Source organism: Mirounga leonina, unplaced genomic scaffold (assembly GCF_011800145.1).
Source record: "Mirounga leonina isolate KUSES-001 unplaced genomic scaffold, KU_Mleo_1.0 Mir_104, whole genome shotgun sequence".
In the NCBI taxonomy this organism is placed as follows: Eukaryota; Metazoa; Chordata; class Mammalia; order Carnivora; family Phocidae; genus Mirounga; species Mirounga leonina.
Genome location: NW_023270231.1, coordinates 10,325,370 through 10,340,196, shown reverse-complemented (window position 1 = coordinate 10,340,196; position 14,827 = coordinate 10,325,370). Strand labels below are relative to the sequence as shown.

Here is a 14,827-nt window from a genome sequence, read left to right as displayed (position 1 = left end):
TTTAAATTTAATAAAAATAACATTTATAATAAAGGACTGACTTGCCAACAACTCTACACTTTAGAATACAGAGAAAAAGGAAGTTAACTTCTGTTCTGAGCGATACAGAGCTAGATGGGCAAGTGCAAGTGAGGAGATTTCTTTCTTTCTTACATCTCTTATTGCCTTTCTTCCTCATTTTCATTTTATGACTTAATTTTTTCCCCACAGAATCTTTTCCATACTATATTATTCATGTGACTTAATATTTATTCCTATCTTACAAGTGAGAAAAAATGAGAACCAGAGTTATTCGATGATACATCCCTGAACATAGCTCTGACAGGGAAGCCACCAAGAATTTGAATTCGGGTCTTGAAATTCTACACTAATAAGTTTTTCCTCTAGTCTACATTATGAAATAAAACATGTTATCTTAAGGTTATTATATTCAAGTAAGGGAAGCTGGGGTATAGTTAAATCTATTTAAATCTGATTTCATAAAATCACAGGAAAAAATGGTAGACATAACCCATTGTTTTAGATAGAGAAGCTACTGCAAGAGTTTTGAAAGACAGAAAATTAACATGTGATAATACAATTAGGATAGGTCCCAATGAAGAAGAAATCAGGAATTCACTGAAAATAAACTCCACAACAGGATTCAAAAAGATCAGAACCTTCAGGAATGAAGAGAAATGGTTGCCTGGATTATAAAAATGGTAATAGGAAAACTAAAGCTCAAAATTAATTAGGCTGGTGAATAATGCTAAATATAACAATTGGCAATTTTGTAATATTCAAAATAGGAACAACTACCAGGCAAAGAACTGATGCTTGATGAAGTGCAAATGGTATAATATAGTCGAATACTATTTTTGTTCAGTATTATTTGTCAAGAAAATGATCTTCAGACTGGAAGATGTAGAGCAATAATTGAAGCCCAATTAAGTGGATAAATTATTTTTAAACCTATCTAAATGAGTTCAGATACAGATGAGTTGCATTCCAGGATCCTGAGAGAAATTATAAATGGGATTGTTGGCAGATAGGCACATTTAAAAAAGTATTTCATGTGAGGATATTTTCTAAAACATGAAAAATCTTGGATGAAATAAAGTGTTAGCCAGAGAGCTTGTAATTGACTGTGAAAATGACAAAAAGCATGATGTAGGAGTATTTAGAAAAGCAAGGAATAGTATGCAATACCAAAATGATTGTGTCATAACTAGCTTATTATATTTTTTGGTAATGGGACTAGACTGATAGAAAATTATGTAACACAGTATATATAGAGTTAAGAAGGCATTTAGCAACGTATTTCATGATATTCTTACAGAACATGCTTGAGAGGCATGCTTTGATAATGATGTAATTAGGTAGATTTACAGTTGGTACTTAATCCTTATCTTAAGGGTCCTGATAAAAGGATAGGTGACAACCTGGAAAAAATTATCTAGTGTTGCGGTGTATAATTTCACTTCTAAATCTGTATGAACTTACCCTTCTACCAGTCAACATTTTCTAGATGAGTTACATAAGGACATTAACCCAATGATGATTATGCTAAATTTGCCTATGACCCTAATTCAGAAGATCTAATAATGAGAATGATAGATCAAATCTAATGACGATACTTAATCAGTAAATGTAATTCCTGCACTTTGATCTATTAATAAACTGTAAAAGTAGAGAAAAGATGAGACTTGGTATTGCAGGGAACATCTTTTTGCATGCCCCAAATGTGTTTACTCCCCATCTAAAAGCACCATGGTTTTCCATCAAAGAGCCAGTCTGCTCAACTATTAGGCCAATATCTGATGCTTGATGTCTGACCTCATTTCCTGACCCCAGATGTGAGCGTGTGATTCAGGGCAGACAATGAGAAAGCTGCATCCCTGTAGGCACAGGGACTGGTACAGAGGTAGGAAAGTAGCACAGATGGATGAACCAAACCATCTCTAAGATTTCTGCCAGAACCATTGAGAAGAAGACACTTTCTACTGAGGTTGCTCAGCTGTAGGAATATACATCTGGAACTTCTGGCAGCTATTTTAGTAACCTATGGGAAGAACTTACCAGAGGATCATGCCAACATAAAGGAAAGCCAGGGGCACCTGAGTGGCTCAGCCGTTAAGCGTCTGCCTTCGGCTCGGGTCATGATCCCAGGGTCCTGGGATCGAGCCCCAGATCGGGCTCCCTGCTCGGCGGAAGCCTGCTTCTCCCTCTCCCACTCCCCCTGCTTGTGTTCCCTCTCTCGCTGTGTCTCTCTCTGTCAAATAAATAAATGAAATCTTAAAGGAAAAAAAAAAAGGAAAGCCAAACTGGGAGTTGATAAGACATGGATTCTTTTTTTTTTTTTTTTTTAAAGATTTTATTTATTTATTTGACAGAGAGAGGCACAGCGAGAGAGGGAACACAAGCAGGGGGAGTGGGAGAGGGAGAGGGAGAAGCAGGCTTCCCGCTGAGCAGGGAGCCCGATGTGGGGCTCGATCCCAGGACCCTGGGATCATGACCCGAGCCGAAGGCAGACGCTTAATGAATGAGCCACCCAGGTACCCCAAGACATGGATTCTTGATGGCATTGTTTTAAACTAGGATCTAGACATGCCTAAAGCCAGAGACCATAGTTGGAGTGTTATTTACAATTCTGAGTCCTGTGTTCCAAATGTAAGTAACGACAAACTGAAGAATATGACATAGTGAATTCAGTCATCTTGTGATAGGTTTAACCAGCTAATTGCTAAAATTTGCTTCCAAACCTTAAATATTATTTCAAAAATTATTAAAATGTATTATTGTAAAATGTCTACTTAAACCCATCTTCTTATTTCTGATTAAGAACTGCATTTGCTCCTATATGAAATTCTGATGAGGCTCTTAGTTCATTATTTTAAAAGACTCAATTCTTTCATTAAATAAACTACTACTGTGTGGCAAATATGTATCAAAAATATCTTAATTCAAGTAACATAACATTGTGGTATTACTGTAAGTGATAAAACTGCACACATCAAAATAAATTCAAGAAGTTTTAAAAGAAAATTCAGTAAGATTATTAAACATACATTTCAAACTCCTTTATTTACAAAAAATATACAAACTGATAGGGCACTAAGTAATTTGAAAGAATATGTGTAATAAACAAAGTACTATTATAATTAATAAAGAACGCTTTTAAATCGAGAAAAGAAAAAAAGTTAAGCAAGAAAAAGCCCCTTACCTAAAATGGAAATGGATCATGCATCAAAATTAGCTATAGAAAACAATTATTCATTAAACATATTAAAAAATTAAACTATATGAAAATACAAATTATTCATTTTTTTTAATTTTATTTATTTATTTGCGAGAGAGAGAATGAGAGACAGAGAGCATGAGAGGGAGGAGGGTCAGAGGGAGAAACAGACTCCCTGCCGAGCAGGGACCCCGATGCGGGACTCGATCCTGGGACTCCAGGATCACGACCTGAGCCGAAGGCAGTCGCTTAACCAACTGAGCCACCCAGGCGCCCAAATAAAAATTATTCTAATTTAATAATGACATTGTTTTGTCTACTGGGCAAAGATTGTTAAACTTCATTATTTTGTTCCCATCAGTTGATGGGAGCATAAATTGATAAAATAATTTTTGAAAGCAATGTGATAAATTTATCAAAGCCCAGCATATGATCATATTCTTTGACTTGGTTATCACACTATTTAGATTTAATCCTGAAGAAAATCAGCAATACAGAATGATATCTGTTGCAGCATTATTTATACTATTGAAAATGCACAAAAACTATTCAGAAAAAGTATTTTTAAATTGTTTTTTATTTATACAATTGGATGCTATATAACCATTAAAAGTCATTGTCCTCAAAAAAAGATAAATATACATCACTAAATTAAAAAATAAATATAATGTATATGTTATGATTCAAAATTTTGTTAAAAATTCTAATTTTTAACCATTTTAAATGGCTGCAAATAAATATATCAAAGCATATTTTATTTGACTATATGTGGGTTTTTTTTGTAAATATTATTATCACACATTAAGAAAATTCCCCTATTCTAAACATAGAATTTAATGAAATTCCTGAAACCAACTTGAACCTCTCCCAAGCCCTACATCAGAAAATACACAGTTACTATCATGACTTCAAACGCCATGAATTAGTTTTGCCTGGTTTTGAATTTTTATATAAATGGAATAGTGCACTCTTCTGTCTGGCACTTTGGCTCAATATCATATTCATGAAATTTATCCATGTTGGTGTGTGAAATTGCAATTTTCAATAAAGCATTTTCATTGCTTTATTGTATTTCATTCTGTAAATGCACCATAGTACATTTATATCAGTTCTACCATTGCTGAACATTTAGGTAGTTTCCAGTTTTAGTTATTACTGATGGTGCTGCTATGAAGATCCTCAATGTTCATGTTTTGCAGAGGATGTACATATGCATTTTTGTTGGTTATAGTTTTAGAAGTGGGCATATAGAATCATAGAGTATGGCTATGATAAGCTTTATTAAATACTGCTAATAAGTTTTCAAAGTGTTTTCATCAACTTATACTACCACCAGTAGGATTCTTGTCTCTCTACATGTTTGTCAATATTTGACATTTTTCTTTGTCTTTTTTTTTTTTTTTTCTTTCCCAGCCATTGTGGTGGGCATGTAAAGGTAGTAGTTTGGTTTGGTTTGGTTTTAATTAGCATATTTTTGATGATTAGTTAAATATGATTGGATGTGATTTTAATTTTCTTCCTTACACTGTTTTGTAATTTTAAATATCTCTACTATGAACAAGTATAAATCCAATAATTACAAATACAACTTTCTAAACAAATGTGCATGTATTGCTTTGTACCATATCGTTTTTCTGAAATCAACTGTTGCCTATACATTTTATCTCAGAAATAAGATTGCAACTAGAGAAAGACAATTGCCATATGGTTTCACTCATATGTGGAATATAAGGAATAGCTCAGAAGATCATAGGGGAAGGAAGGGAAAACTGAATGGGAAGAAACCAGAGAGGAAGACAAACCATGAGAGACTCTTGACCCTGGGAAACAAACTGAGGGTTGCAGAAAGGGAGATGGGTTGGGGGGATGGGGTAATTAGGTGATGGGCATTAAGGAGGACACACAATGTGATATGATGAGCACTGGGTGTTATACACAACTAATGAGTCATTGAATACTACATCAAAAACTAATGATGTTGGCTAATTGAATTAAAAAAAAACAAAAGAAAAAAGAAATAAGACTGCAACTACAACAACAAGGATAACAATTCTTATTATATAATAAGCTACATAGCTTAGAATGGAATATTTGAATTTGGAAATGCCAGTTAAGATAATTTGTTCAAAATTTTTACTCATTATTTGAAGGCTTAGGCTTGGTATTTTATTTCTTTTCTTTTTTTTTTTTTTAAGATTTTATTTATTTATTTGAGAGAGAGAGAATGAGAGAGAGCACATGAGAGGGGGGAGGGTCAGAGGGAGAAGCAGACTCCCTGCCGAGCAGGGAGCCCGATGCGGGACTTGATCCAGGGACTCCAGGATCATGACCTGAGCCAAAGGCAGTCACTTAACCAATTGAGCCACCCAGGTGCCCCGGTATTTTATTTCTTATGGCAGAAAGAAATGAAGAAGTAGACTGAATGCTTTCCTCCTACTGATTCAATTCAAACTACAGCTCTTGCTATGTTAAATAAATGTATATTCCAATGCATACCTTTTGCAGTTTATGCATATTTACTATAGGCATATATAACCACTTCAAAGAAAAAATATATGGGATTCTTAAATGAATAAATATTATAAACTATTACAAAATATCTATGTAATTTATTATATTAAATGTTCTTCAATGATATCAACTATATAAAATTTTTCTGCATATCATATAATCAAATAAGTTTAGACTAAATATCTCCCTGGCAAACTCCTCCATAATAATGCCTCAGTAATGTTGAGCCACACTAGTTCTAAATCATCCGGGTTCTAACACTTTTCACTAACAAAGATCTCAGCCTGACCAAATCATTCATGGAATTATGGGAAAGAGCTGACTCTTCCACCTTCGTAAATCATGGACATATTTGGCTAAAAAGCTGTCATTATTTTATACTTTCCCTCAGGGTACAGAATGTTGGTTTCAGTAAAATACCAAGTTTTCATAGGTTGAGAGGTGAGGAGAAGGAAAAAGCAAGGAGATGTATTCATTTTCTTCACTGATATTTAACTACAAAGCTTGTTAGTAGAAAGATGGGAATTGTTTCTAGTGTAGAAAAGCTGTTTCTGAGAAATACAGTGAAAGAAGCTCTATTCACTGCAAAGGACACACCAAAATGTCAGCAAGTATAAACGAATATTCACAAAACTTAAATTAGTGGGTCTGTCTCCTCTTAAGAATTACCTTTATCTTTCTCATGACTGAAAGAAAATCCTTCAGTGGAGATATTTCCTCTTATCCTTTAGAATGGCACTTTGGAGACATTAGAAGAGATTTTTTTTTTTTTTTTTTTATGGTGGGGGTTACTTGCTTAAAGAAAAGCATCAGTTTGTGTAGAAGGATGTCTCATACTTAAGTTATGAAGCAAATGAGAAGATTATGAAACATTTTTCATATAAACCATAAGAACCTTTTAGAATCTAAATCTGATTTAAGAAGGTAAACGCGTTGTCATAAGGCATTTTGAATGACATTATTAAATGTTGTAAACTGAAGATTAACTTTCCTTAGTATAAATTTGCTTATATTTGAACAGCAAAGATTCTAAATAATCCCTTAAAAGACTGGGTAGAAGTTGGCAGCTTGTATAAGCCTTTTACCCTTCTTTAACGTGAAAGTAAACTGCAAAAGCCGTTATATCTAAGAAAAGGGTAATCAAGAAAAATATCATTAAAGTGTATTTGAGATTAACTGTTACATGAAAGAGCTCATTTGATACCTTACACAGGTAACTGGATTTCGTTTTGCAGTGTATGCTGATTGACTCAATGGTCAGAACAGACTGAATTGTATTTTTGTAAGGCTCTTCAACAGGCAGCCAAATAAATAGCTTTTCCCCCGCTGCATGGTTTGCTGTTTGCTTAAGCAAAAATCCAATTTCTGGAGAGGACTCCACGAGGGCTAAATTCCCTGCCATTCACAAGTGTCCCATTAGAGTAGCTTTCTATATGGAAATAACATTCCAAGACAAGGAGAGAAACGTTAGGTCTGAGGTCTGCTGTTCCTGATGTGTTTTATTATTTCTTTTTCATTTGAAGAGTAGAGCTGTTCTCCCAGGAGAAAGGAGAAAGAGAGAGTCCTGTTTGAATACAAATGTCTCAAGAAAGTGGAGCTTCTTTTAAAAGTGAAATCTCTCCCTTTTTTTTTTTTTCCTGGTATGCATCAAGGACAAGGGTAGAACTGACAGCTTCACACTCAAGCTGCCCCTCATTAAAAGATTTTTTAATTAAGAATTCAAAGGAAAAAAAATCCAAGTGGAATAGCATATATTAGAGATGGTGAAGCTTAGGTTTGATTACTGTTTCCTTTAGTACATCTGGAAGAAGCTTTTATTTGAAGACAGTAACGATTAAAATAAGACAACCTGTATGGCTGGCTTATAGGATGACATATAAAGGCCTGGTAGTTGTACGATACCTTTTTTCTAGAAGGAGAAAAAATACATTTTAACAAAGGTTCAGAAATTTTCAGGTATGCTTTAATTATCAAAATTAGTGGTGTTGCTGTTAATAAAATGTTAATTGATTATCCTAAAATAAAGTATTGGGGTATAAAAATCTCTGGAATAGATTCAAATATCTAATCTAATGCACATTTGTTTTTTTTTTAATTGATTTATAGTTCTTGCAAACAAATAGCCATCCACCTTTACATTAGCAGCTTTTATTTAATTTTCAATTTAAAGAAATGAAGACAGATTTAGTAATATAATATGGTTATTCCAAATGAATTTACAAAACAAACTCACGGGAAGTGTTTTAGAAAACATAATTGTATTACAATGTTAGCTTGCCTGAATTAGATAAATGTCTATTGACTTAGCTATTCTACATACTATAGAAACTGAAAGATAAAATGGTGTTACCACAAAAGCTTCACTGAAAGAAAAGTTTAAAATATCCCCATGAGGTCAAGATGATTCTGCTTATCAAATTTCCTTTTCACATAGCTCAAGGGTAGTTGAGTTTGTTTATTCATGATCATCAGTGCTCTACTTTAATATTACTAAGTGTCATAAAAAATACTAAGCCAAGTAAAGCCCCAGTACTACACAACCTTTTGGAAACAAATTTATCTAGTTAAATAACAAGTCTGAAAGTTTTTTTCTTTTAATTTTCAAAATCCCCTGTTAGTCTGATTCCACATTAGGAAATAACATTATAGTGAAACACAACTTTAACTGGAATACTTTATTTAGTGTTAAGAGAAGAATTCTACTACTTCTTTGAATATCATGATTCCCACTTGGAAGAAAATAAGAAAGACACAGCTCTAAGACACCTAAGAGAACGTGACTATTAGAGGGCTAGTAATGCCCAAATCTTTATACGTATTTAACCAAAGCAGGACTTATTAGAAGAATATGAAACAGAGAACAAAACAGTAGGCTAAGGGCAAGTTCTATGACGTTGGGTTATTTGTCCCATCCCTTCACTTTTTAATTACCTTCTTTGTAAAAGTACCTTTACAAAGAAGGTAATTAAATAAATTTCCTTTCTTTCCAAAGGAGATTTGACTAAGTTTTCTTTCAGTTCATTTGACCTTCCAACTTGGTGATCCTACATGATTTACAGGACTTTATAAAAATTCCTTTTCTCGTGCATTAAACTGTCCTGAATTTTATCACCTTTTCTGACTGACTCACAACATAAAACAAACCTGACCTTCTCTTTAGCATCTCCCTTCCCGAGATGTTGGTTTTAAGAAGAAAGGAATTTGGCCAAGACAGATTTGCTTGCACACAACACCAAGTGGTTGTTCATTTTTCAAAATGGAGAACTTAGGGGATCCATTTAGGGGATTTTCATTGTCTAGATGTGAGAACTAAATTTTTCAAAGCAATCAAATTTTTGTTCATATTTCCTTCACTCACTGATGTATAGTTATAGTCAAGATGCTATACACATCACACATTAAATTATTCCACTCTCTGAAATTACCAGTTGACCTGAGAAATTGTGTCACTAGAGGCCAAGATAATATTTTCAGATGCCAAATGTGTTTATTTAAAAAAGGGATAAAGCATTTCATTCAAATTAGATAAAAATGCCATTCAGAATTATTTGCAGATGTCAGGAAAAGAGAAAAATAAAGTACCCTACACAGTCACATTCTTTCCTGTCATTTTTGAGAAGTATCTCTCATCACTGGACAACTACTGAGCCAGAAGCCTGTTGTTTTTGATGGCATTTTAAGATGAAACCATCAAGGTGCATGTGGTTCTGGCCACTTAAAGTTAAAAGGGAAAAATAAAGAACATCTATTTTCATTTTGTTTCTTAATTCAAAATTTAAATTGAGTAGTTGGCAAAATGATATAATCTGCAATAAATTCTGATTCAGTCATCCAAAGACTATTACCATACCTTTGTTATCACTGAGGGCTGGATACCCTTTTGATCCATAAGTTCCTTAGAATGAGAAACTCATACAACAGGTAGCAGGAGTCTTCCACCAGAGCTGACTCCGCAAGGCCAGCAGCTGAAATGAGAAAGCAGAATCTTGTAGACATTTTCATCTGGCAACATTCTGCCTGTTTCTGAGAACCTGTAAGCATTTGGCTTGTCTCAGGAGTTGAAGAGGGAATTGAACAAATCCAGGTTGGGTTTTTGCTCTTCTCCTTCAAGTAAGGAAACATAGAAAATTTCATTCAAGTGAAGAATGGTTGATCCACACCAGCACCTCTGGATTCAACTTGAAAAGAAATCTTTAGAGCACCCATAAAAGCCAAACAAAAATAAACTTGTCTACTCTATATAATATTCAGTTTATTATTTCCATCATTGTTTTATTCTTTCGATTATATTTTGTTGCCAATGGCCTAATGGCTATCTTTTCTTAATGATTTCAGAAATATTTAAGATTATTTTATATATATACATCTATATAATTTATTTGTTAATGATTAAGAGGATCTCAGGGAATTTATGTTTCAGAACTCTTAAATTCTATAGAAGCAAACTATAATTTTATAAGAAAATTCATAGTATTAAAAACCTTTAAGACTATTGATGTGAACAAGGTATGCATATGTGGGTAACTTTTCATGATAAGTACAAATTTTTTATTCAAGGAATTATTCAAATTTACCTATCCAGACAACCAAACATTGTCACTGTGAATGCAAGGAATATTTCTGTGTGCCTGTTGGGTCTATGTGTCTTTTACCTAAAAGTGTTTATTAGCCATACACCTGTATCCTTCCTTCATTACCCACATCCACTGCCCCTAAGTCTTCTGCTTTGATTGTGATCCTAAAACTTCTGTTGAGTGAACAGTGTACTGTTCCTTACCAGCCTTGGCCATACCCACTGGATTAAAGGTGAACACTTTACTCAAACTGGATCATATTTTGTCCACCTGGTATCTAGAATTAGAATGGAGAGATTCAATGTGGTGATGAGAATCCATGTTTCCCTAAAACTAGAGTACCACAGCAGAGAAAGCGAATGTGTAAGGAGTGAAGTAAACACTTGTCCATAGTAAAGTACAGGTAGAAGAACATACAGCAGCAGAGAGACAAATACCTTTCTGCCATTCCAGTTCTTTGTTCATTCCTTTCTGAAGGAAGAACTATGCTTCCTCACCTTTGATTGAGATGGCCTGTATTCTGGTAAATTCTGCTTTTTGTCTTTTTCTTTTAACATAATCTAGTTTGACAGAGGTATCTGTCACTTGTAACCAAGAAACATCTCATATAATACACCAGAAAAGAAAAAAAACAATGAAAATCTGACCACCCTCAAGAAGAGAGATAACAAGCAAAATAATTACCCCAAGCAAGTTCCAAAGAGGAATGGAAACTGGAAAATATAGTGCACTTTACTATAATACTGGACTATCAAGCCCAGTAGTTCCTTAATTAAATAATATTTGTTTTAAAAAGCTCAAGGGGTATCCTGAGCTGAATCCAAGTGTATCCATACTGCTTCTGATCTTTGCCTTCTAAGAAAATGGTTTGGATACTTACTTCTGAGACTTCCAGTTTGAATCAGATTCCTACTTTAATATTCACAATTCGAGAACTTTGAAATAACTCAAAATAGATGTATTAAAAAGTGTGTTCTGAGATAGTACATGTCATCATGGAGTTCTGGATTTTATGCTTAAGGCAAGAATAATAAATATAGAATTGCATTAATCTTGTTCAAAGAACTTTCTGCAGCATCTCCTTCTGACAATTATATTTTATGCCAAAGTCAAATTTAAATCAAATTTTTAAAAATTAAGAGACATAGGAGACTTAATCCCTTACAGATCCAGGAGATATAATAATGTTAGGTTTTTTTAGGGGAAATTTTAATCTTTAAAATAAGAACTAAGACAGAAACAAACTCAATTAAAAATGCTTCAAATCTTTTAGGCAAGATTAAGTTTTAAAAACATAATGCATCATCTTCACTTATTAACAAAAATATATATTCTCATTAACCTAACAATGTGGCCAATTTTCATTATGTTAGTAATTTGATTTATATGGGCATTTATGTATTACTACTCACATATATGTATATCATTCTTTGTTGAGTTTTTCATAAAGTGCTAACTTTAAATTAGTACTGTCAAGAATTTCAGTAAATATGCCAAAGTTGTTTTGTGACTTATTTTAAGAATAAATTTTACCTCTATGTAAATTACTCTTGTTTCACTCCCTGCCTGTCAATGCAGTGAATATTTTAGTAATATATTCAAAAATTGATATTTCAAGTGCCATTAAAGAATGTGATCAACAATTTGCCATGGGCAAATCTAGAAGTTCACACTTGAATTAGTAGAAATTCTCAGTTCTTTTTTTTCCTGCTAACCCCCACCATCCCATCAGATTCATGTGCATAGTGATTCAGTTTCTATATTAAGCCTTCTGATTTCTACAAAAAATTACTGTAGTTGAACATACAAATTTTATTTCATATTTGTGTGGTTAGCTAAAATCTCTTAGACATACTTGCAGAATAAAACTTTAAAAATTATTGTTTGGTAATTGCCTATCATTTTACAGTTTTATTGAAAGTATAGATGGGGCAAAATGTGTCACAGAAAATATTTAGTGTGTATGTAACAAAATTTAAAATAGTAGATGCTCATCTCAACAGATGCATAAAAAGCATTTGACAAAATACAACATTCACTCATGATTAAAAACTCTTAACAGAATGGGTTTAGAGGGAACATACCTCAGCATAATAAAGGCCGTATATGAAGAACCCATAGCTAACATCATACTCAATAGAGAAAAACTGAGAGCTTTTCCTCTAAGATCAGAAACAAGACAAAGATGTCCACTCTCACCACTTTTAGTCAACTTATTACTGAAAGTCCTAGTTGCAGCAATCAAACAAGGAAAAGAAATTAAAGGCCTTTCATATTGATAAGGAAGAAGTAAAACTGTCACAATTTGCAGATGACATAATATTATATATAGAAAACCCTAAAGACTCCACCAAAAAACTATTAGAACTGATAAATGAATCCACTAAAGGATACAAAATTAATATACAGAATTATATTTCTATACACTAATAATAAAGAAGCAGAAAGATAAATCAAGAAAACAACCGCATTTACAGTTACACCAAAAAGAGTAAAATACCTAGGGAAAAAATAACCAAGGAGATGGAAGACCTATACTCTGAAAAGTATAAGACATTGATGAAAGAAATTGAAGATGACAGAAAAAAATGGAAAGATATACCATGCTATGGATTGGAAGAATTAATATAGTTAAAATTTCTATACTACCCAAATCAATCTACATTTCAGTGCAATCCTCATCAAGATAGTAATACCATTTTCTACAGAACGAGAACAAATGATCTAAACTTTGTATGAAATCACAAAAGACCTCAAACAGCCACAGCAATCTTGAGCAAGAAGAATAAAGCTGGAAGCATCACAATCCCAGATTTCAAGATATACTACAAAGCTATAGTAATCGAAACCTTATGGTACTGGCACAAAAACAGACTCATAGATCAACAGAATAGGATAGATTTCCCAGAAGTAAACTGATACACACATATGTTCAATATATCTATGACAAAGGAGACAAGAATATACAATGGGAAAAAGGCAGTCTTTTCAATAAATGGTGCTGGAAAAACTGGACAGCCACACACAAAAGAAAAAAATTGGACCACATTTTTACATCCCACACAAAAATAAACTCAAAATGGATTAAAGATCTAAAGAGCTGAAAGTATAAAACTCCCAAAAGAAAACATAGGCAGTAATTTTGTTGTTGTTGTTCGTGATTAAAATTACTGGTCTTGGAAGATCATACACACCATATCTTGCTTAGTCACTTCAATTTATTCCGAAAATCCCTCTTGCTAAGTGATAAAGTCATGTTATGAAAACATATTTTCCTCTAGCTGTAATGAGAAAAAATATGATGCAGTCCAAACTAATCCTAGATACACAATATTTACAGGTAGAAAAATATATCAATTAACAATAAAATCAAGTTTATACAAGTGATGACTAACAATCTGAAAATAAACACTGTAGTTTTTACACAACACATAATATATTGAACATATATTGTACTCTCCAAAGCTGGTGACTGGCAGAAAATGTGCCTAAGGGAGTAATTCTTTGAAAAATAAATTCTGTTGGATACATTTTCACCAATTTTACAGACTTTATAGACTCATAGCCACCTTGCACTGAATCTGTATTTAATTATAAAGTTAAGGCACTTTTGGAGCAAATTTAAGGATAAACATGAGGGCACTTCAAAGGAAGTATGGAAAATATATATGGAAAACAGAAAAATATTTATAGAAGATTCTACCTGTACCTCTTTCTTGCTAATCATACATAAACAAAGAAAAGCATGTTAGTATCACTTGAAATTGAATGGTACACAATTCAACTTTGTTCCATATTATATGCTCTGAATACAAACTATTGTGTCATGAAAATGGATTAGTGTTTCATTGCCTAAAATCATCATGTGAAAATACCACTTCTTATAGTGTATTTATTATATTTTAGGATGAAAGACTTCATTGTACTGAAAACAAGAGCCATTGTGAATAAATGGTATAACTTCTCAAGAGCTGTTATGAAGAAAAATAATTAAAAGAAGTATGCGATGTAAGTCTCTACATGTTTGACTATCTAGATATCCTTCTATATTAAGAGAGAAGTTAATACATTAAGAAAAATATGTTGCTCTGATTACCTCACAGTGCTTTTATTCCCATTATATTTTCTTTTTTGTAGAAATAATCGTAAATATTACAGTTGGTTTTACATATAGTAGTCACTCATTTACTCCCTTAGAATTTCATTATTGAAACAATTAATGCCATTTATTGTATGCTTTCTATTTTCCAATCACTGTATTAGATGATATGTACAAAATTATGACTATCAGGATAAAAATACTGGGATAATATAATTCTAATAAAATCCCAAAAGCCAAACTAAATCCCAATTTGCCTCAAGTTTATATGACCCTTTCTGAAATCCAATGGGTTTTAAAAATAACATAAAGAAAAAAGCATAAAATAAAGGTTTACAGCACAATGGATTTTTACAAAATAAGGAAGGTCTCTAATTAGCACTGAAATCAAGAGCAATACCATTAGAACTCTCCAGAAGTGCTATT

At 32.9% G+C, this 14,827-nt stretch overlaps 1 long non-coding RNA gene across 1 annotated transcript in view; it reads right to left on the bottom strand.

Moving 5' to 3' along the window:
- The window catches only part of LOC118016452, a 397,476-nt gene that overhangs the window by 283,673 nt on the left and 98,976 nt on the right, over window positions 1-14,827 (bottom strand). The window contains exon 3 of the long non-coding RNA XR_004680834.1: window positions 9,579-9,693. This is a non-coding gene — a long non-coding RNA (uncharacterized LOC118016452). The remainder of the gene's footprint in view (window positions 1-9,578; window positions 9,694-14,827) is intronic.